The 18254-nt window shown below is 40.1% G+C and overlaps 1 protein-coding gene across 1 annotated transcript in view; it reads left to right on the top strand.

Annotated features, from left to right (window-relative positions):
- Positions 1-4679: 4679 nt before the first annotated feature.
- Positions 4680-18254, top strand: part of CHD8 (chromodomain helicase DNA binding protein 8) — a gene marked incomplete in the record, with an annotated part of 4119653 nt that continues 4106078 nt past the window's right edge. The window contains 2 exon segments of the mRNA XM_044057960.1: positions 4680-5152; positions 6009-6212.

Below are 18254 nucleotides of genomic sequence, written 5' to 3'. Positions count from 1 at the left end.
ATTAATAAAGATCTAAAGGACTTTATCTGTGAGGGGAAGACGGCAAGTGTCAAGTGGGAAAAGCTGATTCCTCCAGTAAAACAGGGCGGGCTGGGATTGCCCGATTTGAAGGGGTATTTTACAGCTACACAGTTAAGGCTATTACACATAGCACAACCATAAAACTATAATTCAAAGTGGAAAGGGATGATGATGACACAGGTGGGAAGCTCAAGAAACAAGGAGAGACTGGGATTTTGGATGCAGGCCTTTAAGGAGAATAATAATCATACAGAATAATATTATCCATAAAGTAGCAGAAAGTATCCTAAGAACTAAGCCAACAACAGAATGGAGAAAGGAGATTGTGACAATAGGGATGACTGCAATTAGGGATATAGACAATAAGCAAGAGAGTGCTGGAATTTATTGGAGGAAACTGGCAAAGGAACCCAGGTATTGGGAACAAACAACTAGAGAGAAAAAGATGATAGAATGGGAATACGCCTAGAATCTATCTGAACTACAGGTTAGAGACTGCCTTCCCTATCAAGGATTGATATCAGAGTATAGGCAAAGAGAAAGAAATATGGGGGTCCTAAATGAAAGACCAGCACTGGTACAGTTGTTAGTAGAATCTAGAACAGAAGCTGCCATTAAAAAGGAATAATTAGTAGAGCATATAAAATATTGCATGATAACTATAAAAATCAATTAGGAGAGGTTAGAAAGGATTGGGAAGAGAGACTGGATAAACAATTCACAAAGAAACAATTGGAGGATATATATATGTCCTCCAAATATGCAACAAAATCGAGAAGATTTAGGATTATTGGTTCAAAATGTTTACATCGACATTTTTATACCCCAAGTAGACTCTAGAAAATTTTTCCTGAGATAGACAGTAAATGTTGGATATGTGATGGGGGAAGAAAGAGGTAATAGGAAACATATTTTCTGGGAGTATGGTGAGGTAATAGGGAACATATTTTCTGGGAGTACGGTGAGTTGGTGGACTTTAAGGATTCCCTGCGGGATGCACTGTCAGAGATGCTGGGTGTGCAGATTGGTGTGACAAGGGAGATGATTTTTCTGAGCTATGATACAGAATCGGAATTGCCTAGACATGGTAAGGCCTTGCTGTGTCTAATTATGTTGGCTGTCAAAAAAACAATTATTAGAAAATGGAAATCAGTATGTAAACCAACTATACTAGAAGTAGTGAATACAGTAAGAGAGATAATACAACCGGAACTGAGATTTTTAGAAAAGGGTAGGAGCAAACTACAAAGGAAAAAATGGGAACTGTGGAAACAACACATACAGGGGAGGAATGAGGGTTAAGAGAAGGCAGGACTTACATAAGCTATGCAATGTTTGATTGAAAATGATTGGTTAGATTATAAGTGACGTATAATGTTTGCAACTGGTAGTGTGTGTCAGTATGGCTTGTGATGTAATCTGCTTGCAGCTAGGATTGTGTCGAGTGTTTTTTTTTTTTTTTTTATATAAGTGTATGATTGCCTACGTTGTAAGTGATGGTTTAATAAAGATGTTTTTTGTTTAAAAAAGTCAGGAATTGAATAATTTATGTAATGTTGTCTAGGTTGTATGTATAGCAATATATGTGAAATATAATGTTTGTAAACGTGAACTTGTTAATAAAGTTTGATTACTTTTGTATAAATGTAAATTTGCTTATGTCACAAGTGATAATTCAATAAAGGTGTTAAAAATGGTTAACAGAACAGTTCTTGCATCAAAATGCATTTTCTGAACAATATGAAGAATGAAACTCAAATGACTGGAATAACTGACTGTAATTCCAAAGATTTACAAGAAAAATCAAACTACAACACACACAACTATAGAGAAAGCGCTCTGCTTAGGTACTGTTAGAGTCACGGAAGTGGAAGGACAACAACAGCCCTCATTTGGGACTTAAAACCAAACATCCTACGAGGGACAGGGGGAAATGAGGCAAAATCCAGCATGTTCTTCAAAATCAAGGATGGTTAACAGGTATGCGCTACAGTGTAACTGCATTACATGAGGATCTGCTTTTGTGATGAATTAAATTGTATACACTATTATACTCCAGACTATCTCTAACAGCATCTGCTAATTTATTACACAATCAATTTTCTGTGAGCATCACTATTTCACACTAGAAAAAGCCAAATGGCTACCTATAAACCAAAGATCTAATCTACTGTTAGAATCGCACACTTTTACTCCCCTTGCAGCTAGACTTCATGCAAAAAAAAAATCCTCATACAAAACAGCACACTGCTCATATGCCGCACCAACTCTCATTACCCCTAGTACCAAACTCAACAGAACTGCATGCGTTCTCCTCTCAGGCACCTACTCATTGGCAAGCTCCCCCCATCAACCTAAAGAGAATCAATACTTATTCCAAATTCAGAATGCAACTCAAAAAAACACTTTTTCATCCAAGTCAAGTATTTACTTATTTATTGACATTTGTTCACCTAATTTGCCTATGTCACAAATGATTATTCACTAAAGGTATTTGGAAAAAAAAAAAAAAGACATTTGATTACTGGGAATGTCTGACTGGGTAGAAACCCATTTTCAGCGGCAGCCTGGGGAGAAAAGCTCCAAATTATTACAAAACATTTTTAAGAAAAATAATTGTACAATTTTCAAAAATAAAACAAAAACGCCTGCAGTATAAATAATTATAACAAATTAGACATAATATAAAAACATTGGTTAAGAATCAATACAAGTTGTATTTTATTTTTTTATTTATTTTATATTTGTTTACCGGGAAAGTCCGACTGGAGCAAGGTCCATTTATATGACAGTCATTTAATATTTACAGAAATTTTAGACAGTTTATAGGGAAATTAAAGGTAAGTTAGTCCACGAATTGCAATATGAAGTGAGGGAAAACAGGCTTATGATATATTTAGAAAGTCAGGGAAGAGAATTTGATAAAAGTAAGGAAGTAAATGAAGGGAGAGGAGGGAGGTATAAGGAATGAAAGGGTACTTGTTCACATTTACGGATATAGTTTATCCTGGTTTTGTGCAAGAACTGAGCAATATTTTAGCTAGGAATTCTTTCAGAGTGGTTTTAAAAGGTGTGTGTGTGTGGGGGGGGGGGTATTGACCCAACGGATACAGGTGAGGAGCTCCAGGCCTTAGCAACCTTGTAGGAGTACAGACAATGCCAAGCAGATGTGATAGATTTGTAGATACAAGACTTATCATTAAACATATCTCCACTCCAAGTCTCTTTTCCTCCCTCAACATTTACTTAAGATTGACCCACTTAAGAAACTATTCCTATGAACATAAAGGAAGTTCACCCCAGGGATCACTTCAGTGGCCTTGCTTGACAGGGGCACTGTAAACTAACTTTGGGCGGCAGTTCACCTAGGCGATCACCTCAGTGCCCTTGCTTGACAGGGGCACTGGGAACTAACTTCAGGCAGCATGATGCCAGGGAATCTTCTTGGGCTAGGCTTATGTAGGCTCCAAGGCCATTAACCTAGTACACACCTATGAACCTATAATGTGCTTGTTCACTAGAATGTAGATACATTTTTTCTATGCAATTAGTCTGAACTACTCTGTTGCTACTTATATTTCTGTATTTTTTGTGAAATGTTTTGTATTTCACCTGGGTTGAGCCTCATATTGATCAGTATTAATCAGTGCACTACTATGGTAAACAAATATAAATAAAGGTACAGTTTTTACATAGGGAGTCAAGCTAATACAATGCTAGTGAATCAGAGAAACAGTAAGATATGGTTATCTGTTAATGTTACCATATTCTATCAGCAAGACTGCCTACATTTCTGAGGTGGAAGAAATTATACCCAGCAACTTAAAGTCATACAAAGACAGTATCATTGCATAGAAGATCCACAGATAATAAAGGATGCGTTTTTCAGTGTCGGTCACAGGGGCTGTTTGTTATTAAAACAGACTACATTGTTGTTTCATCAGTTAAAGATGAGAAGTATATGTTCCAAATCCAGAAATTAAATTGCTTTGCGTGGTGGTCAGAAGTCTAGCTCTGTATACTTACTTACTTTACCTTCAAAGATCTTGTGCATTGATGCTTGGAAACCAACAACCTGTGCAGTGCCTTTTAGACTAGTAGGCCACAAATATACATCTGTATTGTAAAATTATGGCCTTTGTAAGAAATAACCGTACATGAAAGTTACTGTTATCTACGTTTAAATCTCCCCAAAGAAGTAAAGAAACGATATCCCTAATACGCCTTAGAATAAGATTATTAGCTGGAGGCGGGGTAATAAACAAAGCAGCCCATGTATAAAGTAGCGTATTTCGGTACAAACCTGTCAAAACAACTCAGATTATTTATATGTGAGTAATAAAAGTATGAATTTCAAACTAGAATTATTATTCTGGATTGCTTACAACATTTCCCGAATGTTAATTGGCAGCCTTTTTAAAGCACTTCAGTTGCTTTTAAATACCAGGCATCAAACTAAACACCTAAATCCCTGTCACAGGCCCAAAGACCCCTGCATTTCCTTAGATCGTTGCAACCTAGTAGTATAGAACCGCTCTATTTTATTGACGGGTATTGGACAGCCAATGGAATAGAGGATAAGGCGGGGAATACATGAAAGAACCTGTGTGAACTATAGAGCGTAGTAGGTCACGGCTGATGCAGGCGTGGCCTTGTGTAGCCAGGCGGTACCTACCGGTATGTAGGGGTGGAGCAACGGGCGGTTCGACAGGTTGGGTTGAGAAGCCAGCGCGTGTGGTCCATGCTGTAGAACCCCGGTAGGAGTGTGGTGTAGTGACTACGGTGGCGGCGGAGCCCCCGGGGAGAAAGTGTTGGTGTCCTAGGATCGTGCAGTAAGGATTTCCGGGGCAGGCGCGAACGGGTGAGTCCATCTCCGGGAAGGAAGTCGCAGCGCTTCATAGCGCACTGAAATCTCCAGGAGCGTTACTGGGAAACCGTGTTGGGATGTATTGTGTGTCCTGAAAGGAGCGGGTGGAGGTTGGCACCTCTCGTTCTGTGGGTGTAGAGCCCACCTGGTGAGGGTCTACACCTTTGTGCCACCCTGTGTTGGTGCTGACCTTTTGTTTGCGTACGTGTGGGTGGCACTTACACATTTGCTTTACACTCTTCTCCTGACTGGTATACTCTCCAGGTGTGTGAAGTCTGTGCTTTTGTTTGTGTTATTGGCTGATTGTTTGTTTGTTTTTTTTTCCTTCCTGTATTTACCCTTTAACTTGCCAGGTGTGGGATGGCATCATCTTGTGTGCGCTTTAAGTAATGTTTTGGACTGGCACTGGCCTACCTTGTGTATGATTTTGTGTTGTTTAACTAGTCCACTGGTGAGTGTCTTCACTGTGTGTGTTTGTCTTGAGTTGTGGGAAGTTTAGACAGTTGTGGGCCTGAAGTTTATCCAGCAGTAGTCCGGAGCATCTTGCAGCATTGATCTCAGCTTGTTGACAAGCATGTAGACTTACTGTATATCTCGAAACGTAGGAATACAGATACACATATTGTGACATCGTGGTTCTGTGGGTGCTGCAGATACGTTACTTTTTTACCATGTTCGTTCCTCTTCTGTGACCTTAGTGCACCGGAGTATATCGTTGCTTACGTTGATTTCTAATATATAGTTTTTTTATGGCTAGTGATTGTTTAATTTTTATTCCGAACATTGTGTTTGTTTTGAGTACCCTCTTAGAAGAGATGAGTGACTGCTGATCCAGAGTGCTTCAAAAATTTGACTGGCTTCATTGAGAAAGTTATTAAACCCTTGATCTGGTTTGCTGTTTGCCGTGTGTGATTTATTTCACATATTTATGGTTATAGGATTCTTTTCTACTGGTGGTTACGTTTTTCCCTTTTTGTGTTTTAAGGGATAAATGTATTTACTTACAATAGTTGGTGTGCCTAATCCATTTTTTAGTGCCAGGGATTGTATGGCATGATGTTGCTATTTTTCTGTAACTATGTATTTTACTTAATACTGGAAGTTTTTTTTTTTTTTTTAGAATGCATGTGTTGGCTTCCGTTTGTTCCACAAATGCAAGGTTCTTGAAGTGTTAAAATAACTTTATGAAATAGTTGAAAAAGTGGGATTCTACATTGCTTCTTGCACTACTATTCCAGGAGAGCAGTTTGGACTACTGGAATACAGCTACGCTACAAAGCTGCTGGAATCATTTTTGGAGGCACTTTGGTTATAAAAATTTTGGGTAAGAAAATGTTTTTCTATTCCTTTAATAAGCAGAGGTGATAACATATGTGTGGTGTAATCTGAAGAGTGGAAAAATGAAAATGCTTGCACTGGTCAGCCTTTGCCTTGCTAAAATGTCAAACTCAAAGTTTTCATCATAGAGTGCTTTGATCTCATTTGACAAGACTGGTTGTTGCAATGGTTAGCATCCTCACATTCTTTTCAGAAAATGTTTAGGAATAATGAAGCTACAGATGTCTACATGTGCTAAACATAATAGAAGCATTAAAACATTGACAGGCAGTATTTAATAGCTGTATATATGACAGTAAAGCTGTCATGCTGTAGTACCTTCTGCAGCTTTGAGTTCTTTGTCTCTTGCATGGATCAAGGCATAGTGCTATTTGTCACATTGTGTGTAATAGCAATTACAAGGGTCTTTAATGCCATGTTGGGGGGGGGGGGGGGTCTGTGATACTTAACCAGTGAGTGTAGTGTAGTTTGTCCAATTCTGATATTGGATACACACACATGTCCTTGGTTGTCACTGATGCTTTAGTATGCTCTTCCTGGAGGGGTGTTCAAAGAGGCACTCCTTTCTTTGAGTGGCTCAAGGGGATAGTTTATTTACTTGTGGGATACCGGAAGCGAGTCAGGGAAGCACTCGCATGTGGATATTAGAAATTTGCTGTAAGCTTGAAGAAGCCTGGATGGTGAAAGTGTTTTTTTTTTTTCCTATGCACTTGCTCAGTAACCTTCAATAAACCAGCATTTGTTAAGATTGATTATGGTTCCAGTTGCTTTTGTTTGCTGATGCATGTGGATAACTTTGATAAATGACATATGGGGGTAGTACAGTTGATGTGGTCGCATGGCAGGTTGAGGAGTTCATGGCTAGCCACAAGTCGTGGTTTCTGTGTTCCGTTGTGGATGACAGCAATTCTTGGGGTAAGTGATCTTGGCAAGACTTTCAGTACTGATCTGCAGTCAAAACCTTGTGGAAGGTCGCACTGTGTAGTTCCAGATTATTATGTTGCATCTTTAGGACTCGTGGCCTTGTTAGTAGACTATTATGTATCGTGTCACATCTTTTAGGACTTGTGTCCTTGTTAGTTGACGATTATGGAGAGCAATTGATCTACAACAGGATAGTTAAAGTATGGAATAGTCTTAGTAATGTATTCTTTTATAAAGCTAAATCTTAGTAGTGTTATTGTGAGAATATGTTGTAGTACATACATTAAATCTTGAATGCAAAAAACTTGTGACTTAAAAAGAACTATTTCTGCCTTCCATAGTTGAGGCTGTAATATTTGTACATGTGCAGATGCACCATTCTAGTTTTAACATCGCTTCAGCCAAGCTTATGCAGCTGTAGAAGTACAGGTCATAGCTATTGCTTATCTGGTGTCTCTCACGTCCCACAGTCACACAGGTTGGTGATCTTTTGTGGGGAGATTTGATCCTGATACTGTACAAGTAATCTGGAATAAAGCTTAAAATTTGCAGTAAGCAAAAATTTATGCCTGAGTGCTACAGAGACAAGGGACAAGGGAGGTTATCTGTATAATTACTGATGCAGCTGATGCCATAGTAAAACTCTGTTTCAATGGGACCCAGTAAAGTTATCCATTTCCTTTTCACAATCCAATGGAAACTAGATAAACTGTAACATATTAGCATGTGATTATGGCCTGACTCATGGTGAGATGCTGTACGGTTTGTTTCACAGCACGGTGTTGGGTATCACTACAGATAGTTTCATAAGAAAATTTATTGTGGTTTACTCAGAGGAATGCTCCTTGTTCTATTAAATGTAAACATTTTCCGGTTTGTTAATGAGAGGTATTGACTTTTCTTGGCATTCTTTGAAGAGGTTAAACAGCAACTTTTGGAGAATTGACATTGTATGCTAGCTTTCTTGACTTGGTCAAAACAATTAGTACTGCCTTCCTAATGGATTACTTTGATAAATTGAAAAGAATGCTTCGTAAGCACACCCTTCAAATGGTGCAGTGCATACAATCCACTAGTTAGTGTTGAGCATGAAAACACAAGTCAAGGTGGTTGTTGGCTGTTTGTTCCAGTATGGTTTATCATTTTTGTAGGACAGGGTTCTGTGATAAGTAACTACTTATTTGGGTATTTTCAGTGGTAAATCTGGGAGATGGCCTCTAGCTTTTATTTTTCCCTGTCTGATGGGTGTAGATTGGGTAAAATAATTTTCTTTAATAAAAGATGCCAAAGTGTATCTGAAGTACAAAAAAACCCCACTTTACATTTAATGCCAGAAGCATGGTACATAGTTTCTCGTTGAAAGTATTGAAGGTTTGGAAGCAGTGGCAGATTAAACCTTGAGCAGTATCTACCTGCCAAGGTCATTAAAAATGTCTTTGCATCGTGTAATTTTTATACGGTTGGCTAATCACTCCACGTAAATGTTTACCGCAAAGAACTGTAATATTCCATCCTGTTATTGAATGCAAAAGTACGCAAGTGCTCTTTCCTGTAAAACACTAGTTGAAGAGCCACCATAGGAGTTGGAAACCTAATACAAAACCTTGTTGGCTGGATTATTTACTTGCACTTAGTTGAGTAGGTTAGTTACAGTAGGCCATGAGTTTCCTTTTTTAAGGGAGACCCATGGTGGTATGTTTAATGATTAGGAGGACATTTGGCCAAGACACTGGACTTTCCCTCTGTTTTGAGAAGTGCCATGGTATCTCTTACATCTACCTGAACTGCAACCAACTCAAGCAGATTGTTTGGTGCAAACTCCTCCTTGAAGTCAGAAGTCTTCAACCAGTAACTCCTTAAAAAATCGTGTTTGTTCTTCAGTCACTGTGTGTGTGTACCTTTTAGCTGGAGCTTAGCTAGCTGTCTAACAGATGATGGATAACTGATGTGTAGTGTGGGTGTTTGCGCTGTACGCATTAATGTTCAAACGTGTTCATATATAAAATGGAAAAGAAAAATACTGTTTTAAAACCTAGTCTAACATGTTGCAAGTTTCTGTATAAAAGTTGGAACATCATTTGTCATACGGGAAAAGAAAGCTGCCATGATACTTAAGGGCATTTTGTCCAGTGAGTAACAGAGGTTATAACATCCCTGTACTCCTCCCTTATCAGACCCATTTATAGACTACAATGCCCACGTCGTCGTCATGTACCTGCAAAGCACATGCAGCAGCTGGAGAGACCACAGAGGTTCTTGACAATGAAAATCCAGGATCGTAAACACCTGTCCTATACAGATAGGCTAAAAGCCCTGTTCCTCCACTCAGTCTCGTGCAGACTGCTCAGAGGTGACCTGTCTGGCATACAAGGCCGTCTCGGACTCTGCCTTGATGGTTGCACTCAAGGTCTCAACCTGGTCTGTGTCATTAATAGAACTTGTTGGTGGAATAGATTTGTGTCTCAAAGACTCGCCCGTCTGTGGAACGGACTTCCTCTTCATGTCAAGCAGAGTACCTCCCTAGTCCTCTCTAAGCGAAACCTGGACGATTGGATGGTGACCAGAAAATACACTTCTGAGATCCCACCTGTGTCCCTGCTGGACAGGGAAACGGGTATTGACTTTGTGGGCACATGGGTGAAATTTCTTATCTAGGCTTATAAGGACATCTGGGCCTAGTATCGTTCTGTGAACCTGTGGAGGTCATTAGGCCGTAAGTCTGATAGACCTGTTTTTATTGGTTCTACTTGGCACATTGATGCGACTCTTAAAGTAGGCTGAACAGGAGACCGCTGTCTTGAGTGGATTGCATTGTTACTAAAGAAGGATATGTTGTCCTGAAGAATCCTATAGTTTGGTGTAAGAAGATCAGTGCATGTCTTGATTGGTAACGTACGCTGCATTTAATTGCTTTCTTTCTCTTAACTTTATAGTTTTCTTCTAACCTGCTGTTTTTGATTCTTGGTTTCAAAAGGTTTATTTGTATACCAGCAGTTGGCAAAACAATGTTATTTTCAGATGTTTACAAATGTGTACACAAATGAACATTTAGTGTTTTTAACAACTTGCAACAAAACAGAATTTTATTTCGGTGATCATACACATTCTAGAGTTCTTGTTTACATTTTCTTTTCTTGAAGGTTCAGCTGTTATCTCAAATGGAGCAAATTTGTAAAAGAAACCTGCTTTTTGATCATCCTAGCTGTCTTGCCCAAATAGCTGCACATGATATTTCTGTCATTGTGGCAAACTTTGCTTTGTAGGAAGTTACCAGTTGTTGTTTCAGGTTAGTGACGTAAAAAGCCTAGCCTTGCATTTCTATGTTTTTTAGTTCTTGTGTTTTGCATGTAAATAATCCAGAGAGAGACTGACTGCATGAGGATATGCTGGGGCATTTTTTACATAGATCCCCATCCACGAGGGACAGCGTCCTAACCCATGGTAAATTTACAGTATTATAGGTTCATACTAGGCTATCTGCTCTAGAGCATTTATAAGCCTAGCCAGAGTGTGTGTGGCTTCCGCCACCCCCTGTAATGATAATACTGAGCCCATTTAGGGTTTAGTTTACTGTGCCTCTGTCTAGCAGTGACACAGAGATGACCCCCCCCCCCCAGGGTAAACCTACTATCTCCCATCCACTCTTCAAGATTTCTCTTGAAGAGAGTCAGTGAGGGGCTCTGCCTAACATGGACTGGGATTCTGTTCCAGAGTGTAGGGAGCTTCTGGGTTATGAATCTGTCCCTCCAGCATGTCCTATTTATTTCTGTGTTGAGGTTCAAGTCTCTTGCTCTCGTGGCTCTGGTGGAATTGGATTTTTTTAGGTGGAGCATGTCCATTAATTCTGGATTGGACATGGCCTTGTACGTCGGGCATAGATCACCTCTGAGTAGGCGGTATGCGACTGAATAGAGCTGGAGTTTCTTCAATCTGGCAGCATATGACATATGTTTGAGTTCTTTGAGCCTCTTGGTGAGGTACTTCTGGGGTCTTTCCAACTGCTGCAGGTGCCGGTTAAGGTACATACCAAATGGGACATTGCACTCTATCATGGGTCTGATAAGGGAAGAGTATAGGGGCACAATGACCTCTCTTGATCTAGATGTGAATCCTTTCATGATAAGGTGGGCAATATAGAAGGTCTTCCTAACCACCTTGGCAATGTGGGTGTCAAATGAGAGGTCACTGTCAACTTGGGTCCCTAGGTCCCTGATTACTTCTTCCGTAATAATTAATGGATTACTACCTATGTGGTAATTTGTGGGTACTTTGTTTTTCCCAAAGGGTATAACTATACATTTTTTGGCGTTCAGTTTAAGGCTATGGCTCTGGCACCAATTATCCATTTCTGTGAGGCCTTTCTGAAGGATGCTGGTGTCCGCTGGAGTATAGATTTATGGCGCCCAGCTTGCAGTCATTTGCAAACTTTGTCAGCCACAATCCTCCTATGTTTGCTTGTACTTCTGAGAAATAAATGCCGAACAAGAGGGGTCCCAGGACCAAGCCCTGTGGGACACCACTTGTAACTGGCTTAGAGTCTGACATGGCTCCAGCAATTCTGACCTTGTGGGTTCTGTCCTTTAGCCAGTTTGCAACCCATCTTATGACATATGGGTTTACATTTAAGCTGGTGAGCTTGTCTGATGCCCGAGTGGGGTATTTTGTCGAAGGCTTTTGCAAGGTCAAGGTAGGCTGTGTGAACTGCTTTACCCTCATCAATGGCCTTAGTGACTGTTTCAAAAAAGTCGACTAAGTTCAAAAGGCAGGATCTGCCCTTAACATAGCCGGATTGGGTAGGATCAAGTGTCTCTAGGTCATCAATGTCTTTGTTAATAAAGTTCCATAATGATCCTCTCCATAGCTTTGCAGACCAGGCTCGTCAAGCTTATGGGGCGGTAATTTCCAGGGTCCGTAGAAGCACCTCCTTTGTGAAGTGGAACCACTGTTGCTGTACGCCATTCTTTGGGTACGTATCCTGTAGTAAGGCTAAGATTAAACAGCAGCCTTATGTGTGAGTTTAGTTCCTCTTGGAGTTCATGTAGCACGCAACCTGGGACACCGTCTGGTCCCATTGATGCTGTGTGTTTAGCTTTGGAGAGGGCGGCTCTCACCTGGACATCTGTGATGTCAGAGAGGCTACATTCAGCTGGGATAGATATTTCTCCTTTTGGGGGGGGGGAATTTGCACTGAACCTGTCTGCCAGTATGTTGGCAATATCTGTGGGTTCGGTGTATTTTTTGTCATTTTGAACTAACTCTGAGCATATCTGGGAGTTTCCACCTAGGTTTCTAACATAACTAAAGAAGGCCTTGGGATTATCTTTAGTGTCTTTTGCGATTTTTCTCTCAAAGTTGGCCTTGGATGATTTTATGAGTGATCGTCTTTTTTTGCTAGTACTGATCAGAGATTCCTTCCCTTTTTGGGATTTTGCTCTGTCCTGTAGTAGCTTCCTCCTCCTGTTGTAAAGTTTGTTTATGGCTGGGGTCCACCAGACAGGACGCCTGCCTTTGGGGGAAAGGGTCTTGGTTTTATTTGGGATTACATGATCCATGCATTCTTGAAGGTGTCCGTCGAAGGCATTTATAAAGAATTCAGCGGTGTGGGCGGCTGTTTCCACTGGCCTACGGGCCTTGAAGGATACCACTTAAGTCTTAAGAAGTGTGAAGTCCGCTTTTGAGAAGTTCCTCACTGTGGTCTTTTGTGCTGGGGGTGAGGGCAGGATTTGGATTTCCAGTGAGATTAGTTTATGATCTGATCTCACCAGTGAGGGGTATACTTCCGGTGTGGAGCATTGTGTCCCCATGTTTGTGATGATCAGATCTAGTATATTATCTCCTTTTGTGGGAGTGGTGACTAGTTGTTTCATCGCATTTCAGTTTATGAACTCTAGGAACCTGTGGGCTAGGGTGTTGGGGCTTGAGTAATGCTCCCAGTCTATGTTTGGGTAGTTGAAGTCTCCCAATATGATGGTATTTGGAGAGACATTCATACTCTCCAGTGTCTTCAGGAAGGCTGAGTGGGGTTCCTGAGTTTGAGAGGGTGGTCTGTAGCATGCTACAAACTGTAGGGCAGTTTTGCCTACGGTTAGTTGCACATGGATGGTCTCCGATGCTTCGTGCGTTGCCACTATCGTGGAGGTGTGGGCGTCTTTGAATATGGACACTCCCCCTCCCTTTGTGGTTCGGTCCAAGTTTTGGGGCCGAAAAGCGTGATATGAGTTATAACCTGGTAGTGCTGGGGTACTCTCTGGAGCCTTGAACCAGGTTTCAGTCACTGCACAGACATCGATGCTCTCCATACTGAGGAGGGCTTCGAGAGCCTGCATCTTGAGGTTTAGACTTCTGGCATTGAGCAGCATCACCCTTAGTTTTTTTCCACTTGTGTTTTCTAGGCAGGTGGGTTTGTTTTTTGAGCCTTGCCTAAAAAAGGCACTATGGGGGTGGCAAGAGCCTTTGCCAATATCCGGAAGCCTAGGGGTGACGGGTGCAAGCCGTCCTTTGCGAAGCAGCGTGGCTTGTCAAGCATGTCATCCCAAGCAGACATTGGATCCCCCTAGAATGACAACAGGAATTGAGCCAATTATTAAAGCTGATCATTTTATCTTTGTACTGTGGCATCATTCTTGGTGAGGGTAAGATGCTGCTCAGGGTCATACCAGCCTGGGCTACCTAATCGGAGAGCTCCTCTATGTCTCTTTTCATGTAGTCCAGGGAGGTACATCTCAGGTCGTTCACGCCGGCATGGACAATGACAGAGTCATATTTGTACTTACTTTGGAGTGACCTGAGTGCTTGTGTTATGTGGCGGATTCTGGCGCCCGACAGGCAGCTTACTGTAACCTTTTCCGTGTTCAGTCTGGTGAGCGGGACGTCAGTGTGTCTGACTATAGAGTCACCTACCTATTGCAAGTGTATCAGGCATGTTAAAGATGCAGACCCCACACAGAAGGCACCCCAGCCAAGAATCAAACCAGAAAACCTATAGCTGTGAGACAGCAATGCTACCACTGCACTGTTTGATTTGCCAACGTGTTCTGTTTGATTTGCAGAAGAGATTGGGATCCTTTGAGAGAGGATGATTTGATGCTACTGGATTTGCTCAGTACCTTCTGTGATAGAGGAGAGAGAGATTTTAGGCGGTCTGTGTAGTTTTGATAAGTTGAGTTTTTTATGACTGAGAGATGTGGTTCTTCCAGCTGAGACAGGTGTTTGGACAGGTTTGGACAGGTATAGCCTAAGGCTGTACTCATTGATTGCCTGAGTGAACAGGAAATGGTTATCAGCATATGTATTCCGATTTTTTATTTATGTTTTTGCATTTAATAGCAGTAATGCTATAATAATTTCATTTTCACACTCTTTATGTATAGGTAACTCTGTTTTGGACTCTTCATTTTTGAGACCTTTCTAAAGTTTGGGTCCTGGTAGATCTGATCTGAGGAAAAATCTTGTAACTGCACCACAGTAGGTAGAAATATATTAAAAAATGTCTTTCAAATGATCTTGACAGAGACTGACACAAGGTACAACTTATAAAATTACTTTTAATTGCATTGACTAACTCTGAAGTGTGTGATCCCCTTCTTTCGTTGTCTTTAATAAGCTGCTGTTGTCTTGCTTTCATTGGATTTTGTACAGTGTTTGCTGTTCTCCTGTGGACTTGTTGAAAGAACAGCACAGCTTTTGACATGTTTTGTTGCTTCCATATTTGCTTACTTTTGTTGTTGTGAAAGTTCTTTTTCCTTGGTATATGTAGACCCTGTTCATAACCCAGTCTTTGCTTCATTACTTTCTGAGCCTACTGTGTGTAGTTGTAAGCATTCCTGGTATTTCACTCTTGTACTGATCACGGAGTAAATGTCATGCTGCTGTTACACATTCTCAGTTTCACTTCAGTCTGCATAACAAGCGCGTTTTTATGTTCAAATATTTATAATTGATAGTATTGTAAATGTGTGTGTATATGTATGTATGTGTGTATATATATATATATATGTATGTATGTGTGTGTGTGTGTATATATATATATATATATATATATATATATATATATATATATATATATATATATATATATATACACACACACTTTTAAGAGTGTATGTATATATATATATATATATATATATATATATATATATACACACACACTTTTAAGAGTGTATGTATATATATATATATATATATATATATATATATATATATATATATATATATATATACACACACACTTAAGAGTGTGTGTGTGTGTGTGTATATATATATATATATATATATATATATATATATATATATATATATATATATAGTGTGTAATTTTAATTTTTATTGGTTTTAATTCTCCAGTATTTTCATGTAATTTAAGTAAGCTACTTAGAAATGTTCAGTACCCAGAAGATTAATTATGTAGCTTTATTTCATCTGTTATTTGATTGGATTATTGAAGGTTTAAAAAGATGTATTCTAAATGAACTTTGTGTCTTGGTCTGATGAAGCGGATGTTATCCATGAAAGCACTTACCTTACTGGAATAAAGTATTTACTGTTTCGATTATCCAGCTGTGTGGAACCATTTTGCCTTTTACTTTGCATCTTTACTTATTTTTGTAGTTGGTTCCCTTCGTCTGTTTCAGCAGTTTTGTTTTGTTTTATTTTATATTCGTAAATCCATGTTGTGTAGGAGTCAGTAGTTGGTTGTCAGGTAGGGTAAAAGTTGCAGGCGAATACATTTTTTCGAGTATCTTGGAGATGGGGGACAAGGAAGTTGGAGACTGAAAAGTTGTTACCCCCTTTGTAGAGGGGGATGATGAAGGCTTTTTTCAGAGGTGTGGTATGTAGGATTCCTCGATGGAGCAATTTTATTAGGATGCTGATGGGAAGGGCTATGCCATCAGTGGCTAGTTTGAGAAAGTTAGATGGAATGTCATCTGGGCATTAGAACAAGGTTTTAACTTTAGTAGGAGCTTTTTTATAGTGTGGGTAGGAATGGATTTGAGAGTGAAAGGGGAGGACTGAGTGTTTATTGGAGGGTGAATCCTTTGTTTCAGATATGTTGGGGGGTGGTATTAGGGAAAGATTGTGAGTTTGCTTGTGGAGTCAATGAAAAAGGAGTTGAATTGGGTATCTAGGTGGAGGTCAGGTGAATCTGGGTCAGGGGCAGGGTTTTTTTTTTTTTTTTTTTGCCTAGAGATTAGTGTTGATACAATGCTATTCCAAAACGTTTTGGGGTTGGTTTTATGATTATTTTGAAGTTTAAATAGCCATCGACCGTAAATCCTACTATTTGTTTTTTTTTTTTTTTTACTTTATTTCGCAGTTGCTTGTATTTGGCAAGAGAGTTTGGAATTTTGTATGGTATTTACAGTAGATAGTATTGCTTGGGATGCATATGCAGACAAGTCACGTGATGCAGCTGAACTGTACATTGTAATTTGTTACCATTTTTTTAGTGGCAAAAAAATTTGCACGTGTCAGTGCAAACTTAGGCCCAGGGTCCAGTGAGTTGAGGGAATATTATTCACATCGTAATGAATGCCTTTTTGTTCATGGTGAAACTGAATGTCTGGATTTGGCTCTCCATTCAGGAGAAATTAGAGTTCCATAGGTACATGAAATGAGACTTGTTTTTAAGCTGGTTGTGTGTCAGGTATGCTAGTGTTCTTAATGAAGACCATCATGGTATTGCACTTTTAATGTAAAGAAAGACTGCAAGCTTTGCTCCATTGTTGTTTTAATACTCTGTCTTGTGAAAGTTGGTATGAGACCTGGATGTTGTAGTTGTGTGCAAGGACTAATGTATTTGCTGATTAATGCACACAGTGTTAGTTTTGTAGAAGGGGTGATGAAAAGTTCTAAGCCTTACCAAGAAGGGAATGATGTGCAGCCATGAAGCTTACAAGTTGTTCAACATATTCTCCCCAAAATTCAACACACTTGGCACATCATGTCTGAAGTTTCCGTAACCCTGCTAAAGTCTGGTGACTGAAATACCGATTAACACCCGGCATGGTTTTAGGCCACACCACAGCCCTGCTGTTCTTCTCTATCAACGTCAACCGAAACAATAACAAACTTACATCTGCTCTCTTCCTAGATCTCTCTAAGGCCTTTGATATGGTCACTCATCAACTGCTTCTCCGTACCCTGAAGGAACAGTCGCTGAATAGTAGCTCTATTAAATCGTTCTAGGAGTCCCCCCAAGGCTCCATACTAGGACCACTACTCTTCTCAGTCTTTATCAATGACCTACCCACCATCACTCCCAACGCCACCTTCATCCAATATGCAAATGACCCTACTTTAATATGTAACACCTCCTCAACTGAGCTTATGACCCTAACCCAGAATACTTTCAATAATGTAGAAAAATGGTTTGCAAACTGTCAGTTTCTATTAAACCCCAACAAAACTAAACTGCTTATTTCCCCACCTGTAAATCCTCCTCACAATTCTTTACTGTAAGTTCCAACAATGGCACAATTATATCCACAGGTACTCACACAAAACTCCTGGGCGTCAGTCGATAACGCCCTAAAATTTGATGTCCATGCCAGTCAAACCATCAAATCTGTCAACAAAAAGCTGGGCTCCCTATACAGGATCAAACCCTTCCTCACACATTTTGCAAGAACCACTATCGCTTGGTCCCACCTGCTATCTACCCTCCTCTGTGCCTCTCCCCTCTTCACTAACCTGAACCAAGCCACCCTTACCAAATTTGCTAGTTGTTAAAACCATATTGCTAGATTTGCTACAGGTGCTACCTCCAGGAGCCACCATTGTATCAACCTAACTCTGCTAGGATGGCTGGAGTGGCCCAGTCTTCTCTGATAAACCAACTTATAATAACCCACAAAATACTATATCGACCCGAAAAAACACCAGCACTAAACAAGATCATCAAACCATACAGCAACTTGAAGTCCCTACGCTCTGCTGACAAACTGCTGGTGCGAACAACTAAGAGCATAAATGTGGCTGAGGACTCTATTCACCAACTCAGTAGGCAAAACTTGGAATATGCAACCTTCTGAACTTGCTCACCAATGTTCCTTAACCCAGTTCAAAAGCAGCCTCAAACGACACTTCCAACAGCACTGGCAGT

Source organism: Protopterus annectens, chromosome 16.part0, assembly GCF_019279795.1.
Source record: "Protopterus annectens isolate FY-2018-M chromosome 16.part0, PAN1.0, whole genome shotgun sequence".
In the NCBI taxonomy this organism is placed as follows: domain Eukaryota; kingdom Metazoa; phylum Chordata; order Ceratodontiformes; family Protopteridae; genus Protopterus; species Protopterus annectens.
The sequence above is the reverse complement of the archived record's forward strand: the minus strand, read 5'-3'. Positions and strand labels throughout refer to the sequence as shown.